Below are 13777 nucleotides of genomic sequence, written 5' to 3' on the forward strand. Positions count from 1 at the left end.
TTCATAAATTAACAGACCAAGTAATAGATGAAAAAGCGTTGGTTATCTTACATGTTAGCAACTGAAAGCAACATTTAACACCTTAACAGTAGTGAAATAAATCTTTTCTTGTCGAATCACGATTTTATTTCCTGCAACAATGTTGTTTGTGTAGGTAGGTTACCGTTATAAATTATAATTATCTACCGCAATGGAAAGGTTAAGCACCATTCATTGTGATGGAATTGTCATATAGTTCCATGTAAGGCAATATAGGGGACACGGAGATTTTTCTCAAAGTTTGTAAGACATTCATTCATTATTTATGTCATTAAAAGAGCATGTACAGCATAATATAGTATCGCTTAGTGCAAAACGAAAGTTGTTTTTATATGTTTAAATGATTAAGGAAATATCACAGAGCTTTCATTTGAAATGATTGATAACAGTTTCATCTATTATAGTAAATATAGTGAATGGATGTGGTACAAGTAAATGCTTGTTGAAACAGTTATTCAATACAGAACTAGTAAGACGATTTCAAACATCTACTGTGTAAGTTTATTTTTATTTTCGTGGTTAAATTACAATTATTTGAAATATATTTTAAATAAATAAAAATAGTTTTAGAATCGTGCGCCTTAAAAATCTGTTTTTTTATTATTTTACAGTTTGCAGCCTTAATTTGGATAGAATATTTTTCTATATTTGTAACCAGCAACAGAATAAGCCTGATTTTCTTCTAAAGTCATTCCACATTTAAAGGGATTGCTTGTAATATTTGACATAAGATGATACCATAACAGGTGAATGATATATTTAATGAGGCTGAATCCTGGAAACATCTGGCAACGATAGTAATAACACACGTACAATTCCTACATTCGGCCTTTGAAAGGAATCCAGTGACCGTTCGGTATACCATTAAGTCGATATACGTAAAGTGTAAAGTCTACTTAATCCTTTATCAAGAAAAGTTCATGTCAAAAATCGTGCATTTTTATATGCAATATAAATGTATAAATATGTTTGTTTCCTTGTTTGTTTCTTTTCAATCATATGCATTCCAAATCGGGAATAAAGTTTTTTTGAGATGTGTCATTTCTTTATGACCTTTTTTGAATACCTTCAATTTGCATTCGTCTATTAGTTATAAACAAGTGAAGCATTTCACAAAATTGCTTACTTTTATATCAAGTTGATATGAATCATGTTTTATTGGAATTCCTTTCTTATTAAGTTGTTACTTGTCATTTAAATCATTTTCATAATTTTTTATACATATAAATGACTCAGCAAAATTAAAGTATTTATTTATATTAATCTTTTGATGAAAATGTAAATAACAACTCCATCAACAATAATGAAATCATATATAACCGTTTTAATGATCAAAAATATTTTAATGCATGTTATGTATGCAATCTTTACATGACATGGGTAACTGTTTATTCAAATAAGACGTAAATTATATTTTTCATTCTATAAAATCAAATAAAATCCGCCTACAACATAAAAATAAATAGATCATAACATTTAAGATTTACTCAGAACATCGTAAATTATGTATAACGTTTTATGATTTCCTAATTTATCCCGCCCTGGTATGACTTGGCAGGCAGTCGATATTTTTCATTGAACGGTATGTAAATGTCATAAAAATTATACTGTTGAGTTTTAATGATTTTGTACGTTTGTTGCATTCTTTAATAATGTTTTGTATATCTGTGAGTCTTTGAAGAACAAATTTGCCCTCACCCCCTTTCGAAAACAATATTTACATGTATATTTTCATTATCCCTCATGTACAGACTCAATCAAACCGAGTCTGCAATTCTTATGTTATTTTGTTGTGATTAATGCTTCCGAGGGATCACTTTGTTTCCAGAATTTTGCTAATTATTTACATTATAAATCACTGATAATATGCCATCTGCGAAAGTGAGAGGCCCTTTACTGTAAAGTGAGACGAGGCAAATAATCACATCAAAATTACACGAAATTGCAGACTCGGTTTGATTGAGTCTGTACATGAGGGATAATTGATAAGTGCAACATCCCTTAGCCCCTAGCACTGGCTTGAGCGTACTCAATTCTTAACACTTAATATTGCTGGTCAATGATCCCAAAGGATCAGAAAAATATAATTACACTGAAGTGAAGTACTGGGCAATTTTTTTTACAGCTGCAACACAGCACTTGACACCTGCTGTTGTTAAGTAAAAAATCTGGAAACAAAGTGATCCTTCGGAAGCTTTAATCACAACAAAATTACATGAAAATTGCAGACTCGGTTTAATTGCGTATGTACATGAGGGATAATGAATAAGTGATACATCCCTCACGCACCCTAGAACCAGTGACAAGGAGCCCAGGCGGACCCCAAACAAAAAACAGGACAGTCAATGTGTAATTCTAAAAAGCAAGGAATTGAACCTTAATTATTACCAAAAAATAATTAAAAAATAAAATCACAAAACACAAAACCAAGTTGGCTTTGACAACAGTTAATTTTCATGTTGCAAACAAGCAAAATAGGGATACCAGACCGAATGATATGAAGGAATTGTTTCAATGTCTGTCTGCTTGTTGGTTATTTTGTTTTTTTCCTCTTCATGTCATTTCAATTTTTTATATCAAATTGGGATGTTGTTTTCTAGGCTTCAAATTGTCTGTGTGGTAAGGTTACTCAATGTATCGTTGCAGTTATTGCTGGAATAAACATGCAGTTTGAGTTCCAAAGGAAACGGTGTTGTGCAATACAATCCGTATTCTGATGGCTGTCAATTTGTTGCGAATGCACTTGTAAATATCTGCTTTTCAGCATTATCCTTTTGTTTCCTTTTATATAGGGCTATGAAACGCTGTTTCTTTTGATTTAAGTCACATTATTTTCTATGACGATGTGTTATTCTTTTGAATATGTTAATAGCACAGGGACTTGAAATTCTATCAAATAACCAATATCAATGATAATATCCAAATATACCCCCAATATACTATAAATAAACACAAGGAATGAAACGCCTTTTCCCCACCCAATCATAATTTACGCCGAACAAATCAACAAAACAACGGATCAAAATATTCTATCTGGCCATTTCGATAAACAATACATAAATGCATCAAATACCACCGATAACTTTTTAAAATCGCGTAGCTGTGTGGGAATAATTCAACATTTTCTGATTACTACCCGCGATCTGAGTTTGTCGCCGACTCCATTTCGTGACGTCACTGGATGTTGATTCGAGGAGAATAATATTTAGTAAAATTATTTTCAACAAGTTCCAAAAATAACAAGTTTGCAAGTAAAATACTGTCAAACTAGAACAAATGACTGATTTCTGTCTTACGACATGGCTGAATTTATTTGCTGGGCCATATCAAATAGAGTACTCAAGAGTACTATTTCAAAGATTTACCGTTCGTGTTTGGGGTTTCCCTTTCAAATGTATTTATAAAAGTAATTTGTTAAAAAGGTTTTACATGAAGATGTTTAAATCTATTTACATAGAATAATTTGTATTAAAGTTTTATACATACCTGTTATTTTTTGGAACTTATTAAAAATTATTTTAATAAATATTATTCTCCTCGAATCAAAATCCAGTGACGTCACGGAATGGAGTCAGGGCAAACTCAGATCGCGGAAAATAATCAGAAAATGTTGAATTATTCCTACACAGCTACGCGATTTTAAAAAGTTATCGGTGGTATTTGATGCATTTATGTATTGTTTATCGAAATGGCCAGATAGAATATTTTGATTTGTTGTTTTGTTGATTTGTTCGGCGTAAATTATGTTGGGGTGGGGAAAAGGCGTTTCATTCCTTGTGCTTATTTATAGTTTATAGGGGGTATATTTGGATATTATCATTGATATTGGTTATTTGATAGAATTTCAAGTTCCTGTGGTTAATAGTCTATCACGTTTTGAAAAAGGAATGCAAACTAATGGAATTTGTTTGAGTGTTCTTTTCTTTTACTTGTTGTACCATACTATTTTACAAGGCAAATTTATAGAATCGAAATTTGAAAATCCGTTGTTTCTAAAAGCGTATAACTTCATGACTGCAACTTTTGTCAGCACTGTCTGAACTTGTATACAAAGCTTGCTATGTATTTGTAAAGTATAAATAAGCAAGAGACTGGTCATGACTGATGATAATCGTAAACACGGCATGTTAATTACTAATTAATAATTAGTTAGGATTTGAAAAACAGACAAACATAAATTCACAATGTATGAGCCCCACAAGAGTAGTATTATTAATACGCCTGTTATTGCAGTCCATATTATAAGACATGCTTGTTAAAAAGCAAATTATGTATTTCCTGCACCAGTCTTAAAAACGTGACATTAATAATGATCTCTTCAAGAGTAATGTCCAAGCAAACCTGAATGAAGTGTAGTAAATATGTCACTTTCAAAGAAATGTTTATGACTGCATCATTCAAATACAGACCAATATTTCATTCTATTATTATATAATATCCTAATAATTATATTCAAATATTATACAATTATTCACTAATGAGTCGTTGAATATGATGTGATATTCACCTGTAAATGTCATATTGACCGAGGCAAACATTTGATTAAAATAGTCAACTAATCTTTTTTTGTATTTTAAAAGACACGTTGATTCTGTTTTAGATAAATTAAGTTAAAATGAATTAAAATTCAAGTGTTATCTATTCATTGTTCTTTTTCACTTTGCACCATCGGTTATGAATTAAGAATGCTTCTTAATCTCCTCTTACATGTAAATGCAAATCAGATATTCAAATGTGCCGCTCTATTCTTAAATATTGTTTGAAGTCCTCTTCGGAGAATATTTTAACATGTTCTTCTCGTGAAGAGACTATCATTACTTGTAATTGTATTTCCTTGCTTGTACTTTAAAGTGTGCTGATTCATTGTTGTATTTATGAAGCGTCATGTTGTAGACTGTGTGTTAAATAAATTGGTGCATCTGACATAGACGTGTTTTGTTGGTAGAAAAGGACACCCCACAACCAATATGATGCACAATTAAATTAATGTTTGACAGTTTAAACCAGGCAAAACAAATTGTAATAAAAGATGCTGATGATGGAAATGATTGTCTGTCCGTGCTCTGTCTTTGCCCTGTCCTGTTTTTGTTTGGGGTCCGCCTGGGCTCCTTGCCACTGGTTCTTGTTGCAGGGTCATATGGGGGTTGCGTTCATTCAACGCCGCCTTTCCTTGTTGATCTTGTTTATCATATTTTTTGCTGAACAATCTTTAAGGATCGTAAGTTTTATGTCAATTTGTCAAACCAGGGCTTCCACTAAGTTTCAATTGAGAAGTCTCTGAAATTTGAAGTACAGTTTATAGATAAAGAAGGTAAATTCTAAAAAAAAATAAGTCTTATAATGCTTCCGAGGGATCAATTTGTTTCCAGATTTTTATGGAAAAATTGGAAGCAAATGTCTCTTAAACTTCCACTAAACAAAGCCCTGCAAATAAATTTAAAGATATTGAACAAAGCTACTTTCAATATCCAACTTCCAATTTTGTTTCAGAAATAATATATCCAAAACAGTAATTTTATCGCTCAATAAAATCAGTTTGGAGTTCAGATGTGAGGAATTATATCACTAGGGCGTAGTCTTAGCACCGGTTTAAGCAATTAATTCCTACGTAATTTTGTTGTGATTGATGCTTCCGAGGGATCACTTTGTTTCCAGATTTTTAGTGATATAATGATCTGCATCTGAACGAACGACAAACAATGATTTTATCAAGTGATAAAATCTCCGATTTGGATATATTATTTCGATTCTAACACAACATTAACAATTAAATGCTGCCATACCTGATATTAAACTAAATTGCAACTGATTTGTTCCCGTACTCATGTTCTTGTTGCGAATAGAAACGGATTGTCCTCAGCAATATTAACTTTTGATCTGGTTTTTTCTTTTGTAGGATGGTGATCGGCTCTATGAGATCTTTGGGAAAAAGGACTGGAACGTTATTTTCAATTGATTCCACAGCTTCATTTGGAACCCATACATCCTGTAGAGCGTCATTTCACCCTTCAACCAATATTCTACAGCCTCCTTCCCCTCTCCGTGCATTATATAGAGTTATTCTTGCCGCAGCCTTGCATAATCTGTTTTTTTAAGTTGTTAACCTAGTGTGCTATTTCACCTTGTCTATACAATTTTAACTTTGATATTTCATCTTTTTCTGGCATATTTTTAGGTAATCTGGCTTATTTTAATGCGTTTTTATCGGTATTGTTCCTTACTTTTGCTAAAAATTCTGGACATTTGTCACTGTATGCTTCTTTAAACCTTTTAATCTCTTTATGTTTGTTATCGTCACATATTCCAGTATAGTATCTTTTTAGTGGTTTAATGCTTTTTGGAAAAACTCCATTTAAATTGACTTTGGCTGTTAAAAGTCTCCCCGTACATTTAATCAATGATGTTATATTTTCGATCCTTGAAGATCGTTCAGCACGACATTATTGTTGTGCTTGTGGTATTTTTAGTTTCATTTTTTCGGCATTTTCTAGTTGGGTGGTTCCAATATTCCTACTTGAATAATGTTGAATCACCCTTAGGATATGTTGCCTGCTTTTTAAATTTGTCTTTTGACGTCTTATCTGTGATACGCAGGCTTCATAACCTCTGATCCCATTTCAAACTTCAATTTTATTTAGTTCCGCCCATTGTTTTCTTGTTTAGGGCACACGTATATTTTTAATTGGGGACCATACGCCGCTTTTCATGGAATGGCATTACTGTGTCACATTGAAGGTTCCATGATAACCGCCGTATGAACACATCTGCGGATGTTTCTAAATTCAAAATTTTACTATTTCATGTTTAAATGTTGAATTCTGCTAGGGGGCGTGGACGGTAACTTGCGCTTTCCAGTACCGTCCATGAACAGGCTCAATCAAACCGAGCCTGCAACATTTTCAATTTTGTCGTGTTGGGCTTTCTTTAGGGATTCTGTATTTATCTATTTTTTGAGTCCATACTTTTCTTTGTCTCTATTGTCTGTGGAACACATTTGTTCGAAAGCACAATAAGTTTTTATTTTAATTTTTTTCTGATGTACATATCCTCAAAGCAGCATGGTTGCTCCATTAAATTCTTAAAGTGTAAAAATAATCTTGTCAGTTCACGCATTTCCATCATAAGTTCCCTTTACTTCTTTGCTCTTGCTAACTTGCACTTTACCTGCACAAACATATTTGTAGCCAATCATTTGTATTGTGTCATTTTTTCTTATAAAGTCTCCAACCTCTCCATCGCGGAAATTGTTTAATATGTCTTTGACAAATTCAGCATCTTTATGAATATTTAATGGCCTGATTGAATCTTTTTTGATTGGGTCACTGCCAAGACAATGTTTTTTATGTTTGTAAAAACTTCTGTTGGAAAAAAACAGTGACAAACATCACACATGCGTAATTCATCTTTTCTTTTAGGTGTCCTTTTTCTCATGAGTTTATTTCCTTGTAATATGTCGATATTTGTTGTATTGAATACATAAATCCCTTCCTTTCTTTTAAGTTCGAACCATTTATTGTGTTCATGTATTGGTTTCTTTAGTATCTCTTCAACTTCTGCATGTGTTTTTAACGGGTTTTCATGTGTCGTTTCATTTTTTCACCCGTTATTATCTTGTTCATACTATCAGGTCTCTGAAAAATAGCAATAATGTCAATGAATGACTATTTCAATTTTTTTTTAAACTCTTTTGGCAAAATAACTGGAAATAAGTCAACAAGTTTGTTAAGGTGACAAGCTTCGATGAATTTTTTAGGGCCTCTCGAGTGATGCTCAAAGTTTAAAACTCATCCCTGATAAATTGCACTTGCCCTGCATTTTGACGGGCAAAATTTGTAAAAATCAAACACAAAACTCAAATTTACTAAAAACCTAATATAACCTTCAACATAGTCTGAATACTTATTCCATTCAAATTTTAACACATTCGATTAAAATATCGGCCTCATGGCTAAGTACAAAACATTTCCAAATGCGTATGTATAATCATTGTCGATTGCTGCTGTCGTTACCGAATCTATTCATCATACGCATTCGTTAGGTCAGTTTCAGGTTTTCAAATGACAGTATTACGATTGAAATGGCAGTATAACGACTGAAATGGCGTCTGCTGTTTAATTAGTCCCCTACCAGTTTAACCGGAGGGGACTTTAGGTTTACCCTCCGTCCGTCTGTCTGTCTGTCCGTCCGTCCACAAAACTGGATCCCGCAATAACGCAAAAAGTACTGAAAATATTTTTATGAAACTTGATATATGTAGTATGGAGATTATGCACGTCGTTTTCTTTTCTGGAAAATTGAAAATTCTGGTTGCTATGGCAACAAATAGTCTGAAAATATGGCAATTTTAACACATAAACTAGATCCAGTGATAACTCAAAAAGTACTGAAAATATTTTTATGAAACTTGAAATATGGGTAGATGGCAGTCTGGAGATTATGCACATCTTTTTCTTTTCTTCCTATGTTGAAAATTCTGGTTGCTATGGGTACAAATAGACTGAATTTCAAGATTTCTGATTTAAATTTTTCAGCTTTTTCACTATAAGTTCTTTATTTCTTAAGGTGTTTACTTCAAACTTTAAATACAAGTTTCTGGTCATCAACCACATCATATGTGACAAGCCTGTTTACAACTCTAGCACAAAAATTATCAGTATTACCTCCCTTGAACTTAGAATTTTTATGAAAAAACAATGTTGTCTTTTTTAAATAACTTCTTTATTTCCTAATGTATCTACTTCAAACTTCATATATATATGTTTCTAATTATCGCTCAACATTTTTGAGAAGGTTAAATACTCTAGCAAGACTATTTCCAGAATTATGTCCCCCTTGAACTTTGATTTTTTTCGAGAAATTGGTATTTTTTACTCTAACTTCTTCATTCCTTATAGGATTTACTTTAAAATCCCACATCGTAATAATATGACAAGGTTGTATAAACATAATTTCCTTACTAGGCAGGGAAACTAAACACATTACTGTGATATAGACAAACTTAAAACTCAAAAGATTTAAGTTCATTCTTGTCATTCATTCACTGGTAAAATTGAATGGCCTGTTGCTGGGATTCTAACCGGTAGGGGACTTATGGATTGCTTGCAAATACTATGATAATTGCTTGTTTTTTATCAAATAACTTCATTTATATTAAATATTTAGAGAAACATCATTTGGATTTGGAGAATCTTATTCGCAATGTCGGCGAGTTTGAATTTTTTTTACTCGCCCGACCCGAATTTTAACTAGCAAATGTAAGCAATTTTTACTAGCAAATGTAAGCGGGTGAGTGGATTTGTCGAGGCCTGACTGTGATTTCTAGCTATGGGTTATCTCCGGTAAAAAAACTAGGTTACTCATCTCAATTATGGTAAAACCTTCTTTCACACTCTTAGGGATCAAATTTCTTGGAAATTGGTTAAAGATGTATCATGTTGTTTTTGATAATTTCTAGCTCAATTCTAAATATTGGTCATTTCGGTTGTTATATTCGGAAACACACTCTTCAGGTTACTCTTTCAGTCCAAATGTCCTTGAAACTGGTCAGATGATTTCTAATTCAAGTTTAAATATGGGTCATCTGTGGTCAAAAACTAGGTCACACATCCCAAATATGGGTAAACACTCTAGAGGCTACTGTCTCTCTTCAAATATCCTTGAAATTGGTCAAAAAGTGTGTTAAGACAAATTCTACCTCAAATTTGAATATGGGCTATCTCGGGCAACTAGGGCACACTGCCCAAACATGGATAGACCTTGAAAACACCAAAGGCAACTGTTTCAGTTCAAATTGTTTTTAGTTCACCTGTCACAAAGTGGCATGTTGAGCTTTTGTGATCGCTTTTCGTCCGGCGTCCGTGTTTAAACGACATCTCCTCATAAACCGCTGAGCCAAATTCATCCAAACTTCACAGGAATGTTCCTTTGGTGGTAAAGTTTAAAAATTGTTGAAAGAATCTAATTCCATAATGCCATGGCAACCAAAAGAAAAAAACTTAAAAAATCTTCAAGAGCTAGAGCTTAGATATTTTTCATGAAACATTGTCTGGTCAGTGTCTTTAAAGTCTATTCAAATAAAATCCCTGGGGTCAAAACTAACCCCGCCCCAGTGGGTCATATAATATTATTATATTCCTAATACATGTATGTATATATTAAAAACTTTTAAAAAAATCTTTAAAAACAACCAAAAGAGCTAGAGCTTAGATATTTGGCATGAGACATCGTCTAGTCAGTTTGTTCAAATAAAATCCATGGGGTAAAAAATTGCCCTGCCCGGGGGGAGGGGTCATATATTCCTTATATATATAAAGTAAAAACTTAACTTGAAATAAAAATAGCCACAGTTCAAGATGAAGATGATTGTACCCTTTTTACTCTTTTGTTCTTGATTTCCCTCATTTTCTTCCATACTAAGTCCTTCCTGAAAGTGTTTTGGAAAATTATAACAATAATTAATAATTTATATTATAATAACACTATCAGGGATTTTTTGAGCTTATTTTATAGCCGTTCCTGAGTCATATTCCCAATTGAAAATAGTATATTATTTTCCCATAGGAAAAAATTCAGAATTGAAAGTTACAAAATAAAAATTTTGAATAAAAATTCTAAATTTTTTGCAAATAAGGGCTTCTTTACTATAGTGCTTAAATGTTTGAAGATGCAATCATAGACAGTAATTGTCTGAAGCCATTCAATGACTGCAAAATTTCAGTCATGCATTTTTTCCCAATTTTTAACAAAACACTGCTGAAATTCCCAATTTCATGGGTATGGGTTATGTTCTAAAAATCCTGGAAAAAAATCCCTGACTATACTGCTGCATATTTATCCATAACTCATAAACCACACGGTAAATTTTATTTAAAGTTGCATACAGGTGACCTGTAAGACATATAACTGTCCTATGTTGTCAATTTTACAGTTCCTTATAGTGCCCAATACCTATGGTCTACCTTAAGAAATAATGCAAATTCATCAGCCTTTATGCTAACCTCTTGTTTCCATTGCTGCGATCTCTTGGTATGTTGGCGAAACTGTGGTAGGCATTACATCTTCGAACTTGAAAAATAAAGACATTTTTATTCATATATCTGTATACAAAAAATTAATCAGTAGATGTGTGGACAAAGCTTCAAGATGCTGGTATTTGGAACCTTGATATTTATCATGAAACTTTCAAAAGTTTGTTAAGGGCGGAAAAGAAAAATCGCACCGACTGTCTGTCCGTCTGTATGTGCGTCCTCCCTTCATTCGTGTCCGGATTGTAACTTTGTCATACTTTGAGGGATTTTGAAATAACTTAGCACAAATGTCTACCACATCAAATCGATGAGTCGAGTTTAAGAACAATGTCCCTACCTCAAAGGTCAAGGTCACACTAACATTTTGAAGTTTCACATGATCACAATAAGAGTTAATAGGTACACACATTGGAGTCCGGACTGTAACTTTGTCATGCATCAAACAATTTTGAAATAACTAGGCATAAATGTCTACAAAATCAAGACAATATGTCGCGTCTAAGAATTACGTCCCTAATACATTAATTTTGTAAACTTGGCATAAATGTTGACAATAATAAGACGATGCGTCATGCACAACACCCCGACCCTTAAGGCTTTATCTCTAAGGTTGAGGTAACACTTATAGGTCAAAGGTTAACTTGGACTTTTATATGGTTATTAGGGTATATTTTGTGTGCAATCCATAAGTTTTATATTCAAGGGATTTTGACGTAACTAGGCACAAATGTTCTCAATAATAGGACCATGTGTCATATGGAACAGCCAGACTCCTACCTTCAATGTCAATGTGATACTTGAGTGTCAAAGCTTAAAATAGTGTCTGTTGTAGGGTATGTTTTGTGTGCAGTATGTAACATTTTCATTCATCAAGGGATTTTGAAATAACATACTGGACAGGAAATATACCCTGTAACTTACTATATCCTGTACTGATTTTGTATTTGACGCATTTTGTGGCTTTGAAATAGTGATAGCAAGTATACAAATGTATTTCTGTTGGCACATACACAGGAGTTGTTTCATTATATTTCTTAAATGAATTTATTGTTACTGGCATGTGCAAACCTAGCATTGATCAAAATTTTGCACTGAAAGTCCAGATCCATACCTCATTTTTAGCTCACCTGAGCAGTGAGCTTTTGTGATCACTCTGCATCTGTCATGTCTCAGTGTGTTGTGCGTCCTTCATAAAAATGTGTTTAACTCTGAAAACAACCGAACAACTCCTCCTTAACCAAATGGCCAGAATGGATAGAAGTTATACCTAACTCATAAACCACATGGTAAATTTTTATTTAAATTTTGCATGCAGGTGACCTGTAAGATATATAACTGTCCTATGTTGTCAATTTTACAGTATCTTATAGTGCCCAATACCCATGGTCTACCTTAAGAAATAATGCAAATTCATCAGCTTTTATGCTCACCTGTTCTGTTATCATTGCTGCGATATCTTGGTATGTGGGCGAAACTGTGGTAGGCAATACATCTTCATGTATATCAAACTCAAATTGACCTTGGCTTATTTGACCTTGAAGGTTAAAGTATTGAATTTGCACTGATTTGTACTATAATTGACTGTAACTTGGTAATTAATTAATGAATTATCTTTATACTTTTACTTAACAACCTTTTGGACAAGAACTTCTAAACGGTTGATCTGACCTTGACCTTTAAATATCTATTTCCCAAAAATACTTCAACTAAAACAATTATCCAGAGGTTTTACAGATGGAGAATAACATGGTACTGTCTTTTGATATCAATATTATCAGCCGAGCCTGATAATATTGATATCATCATGACTGTAGCATGTTTTTCTATTTATCATGTAACACATAAAAACTGTCAAAATTACAAATTAATTTAATTTTGAAAAGCGAATTTTGTAGAAAGGGACATTTTTTGTTTATAGAAATAATTCTTGAAAACAAATTTCTCCGCCCCTGAAAATGGCGGCCATTTTTTTTCGATTCGAGATTATTTTCTGTGATAAAAGAAACAACATAATGTATTTAACCTTTAAACATCGATCAAAAAATCCCTAAGACTCACATAAACTTTACGGCACTTTTTGCCTTGCATTGTCAAATTCAAAAGTTCACGATAATTTTAATCAAACAAAAGTGAAATCGGCAATCAAACACAAGCTAGGATCTACTAGTACACAAACATGCGTCTTATTTTTTGAACCAAACAAATTGTTCACTTATTAAATAATTATCCGGCGATATAAAGTAAACATTTACAAGTTCTCAAAGAAAATCGTCTAGCCTGTTTGTTATGTTTACATGTACATGACGTGGACATCGATGATGTCATTTGCAATATAAATTATGACGTCACTTCATTAAGTTGGTGATTAACCATTCGCTATCTAATTTATTCGTAATTGAAATCAATATCGAAATAATAAATAAATATCGCATATTGTTTCAAGACTTCATATTGTAAGGGTATGGGATTACTTTGTAGAATCACATGCTGATGAAAATGAGAATACAGCATTTAATAAGCAATTGAAAAAAGTCCGTTAAAATGGGCGGGGCTTATTTTTGGTATCAGGTTACTGACCTGATATCAAAAATAATTATCAGGCAAGTGTTATCTATACATAGACATATTCAGACTAACTTAAAACACCCATTCCACCATTCCACAAACCTTCATGTTATCAAACGTTTGCCCATGAGGTTTCACAGAAACAG

This window comes from Ruditapes philippinarum, unplaced genomic scaffold (genome assembly GCF_026571515.1).
Source record: "Ruditapes philippinarum isolate M1 unplaced genomic scaffold, ASM2657151v2 ctg3414_1_1_1_1, whole genome shotgun sequence".
Taxonomy (NCBI): Eukaryota; Metazoa; Mollusca; class Bivalvia; order Venerida; family Veneridae; genus Ruditapes; species Ruditapes philippinarum.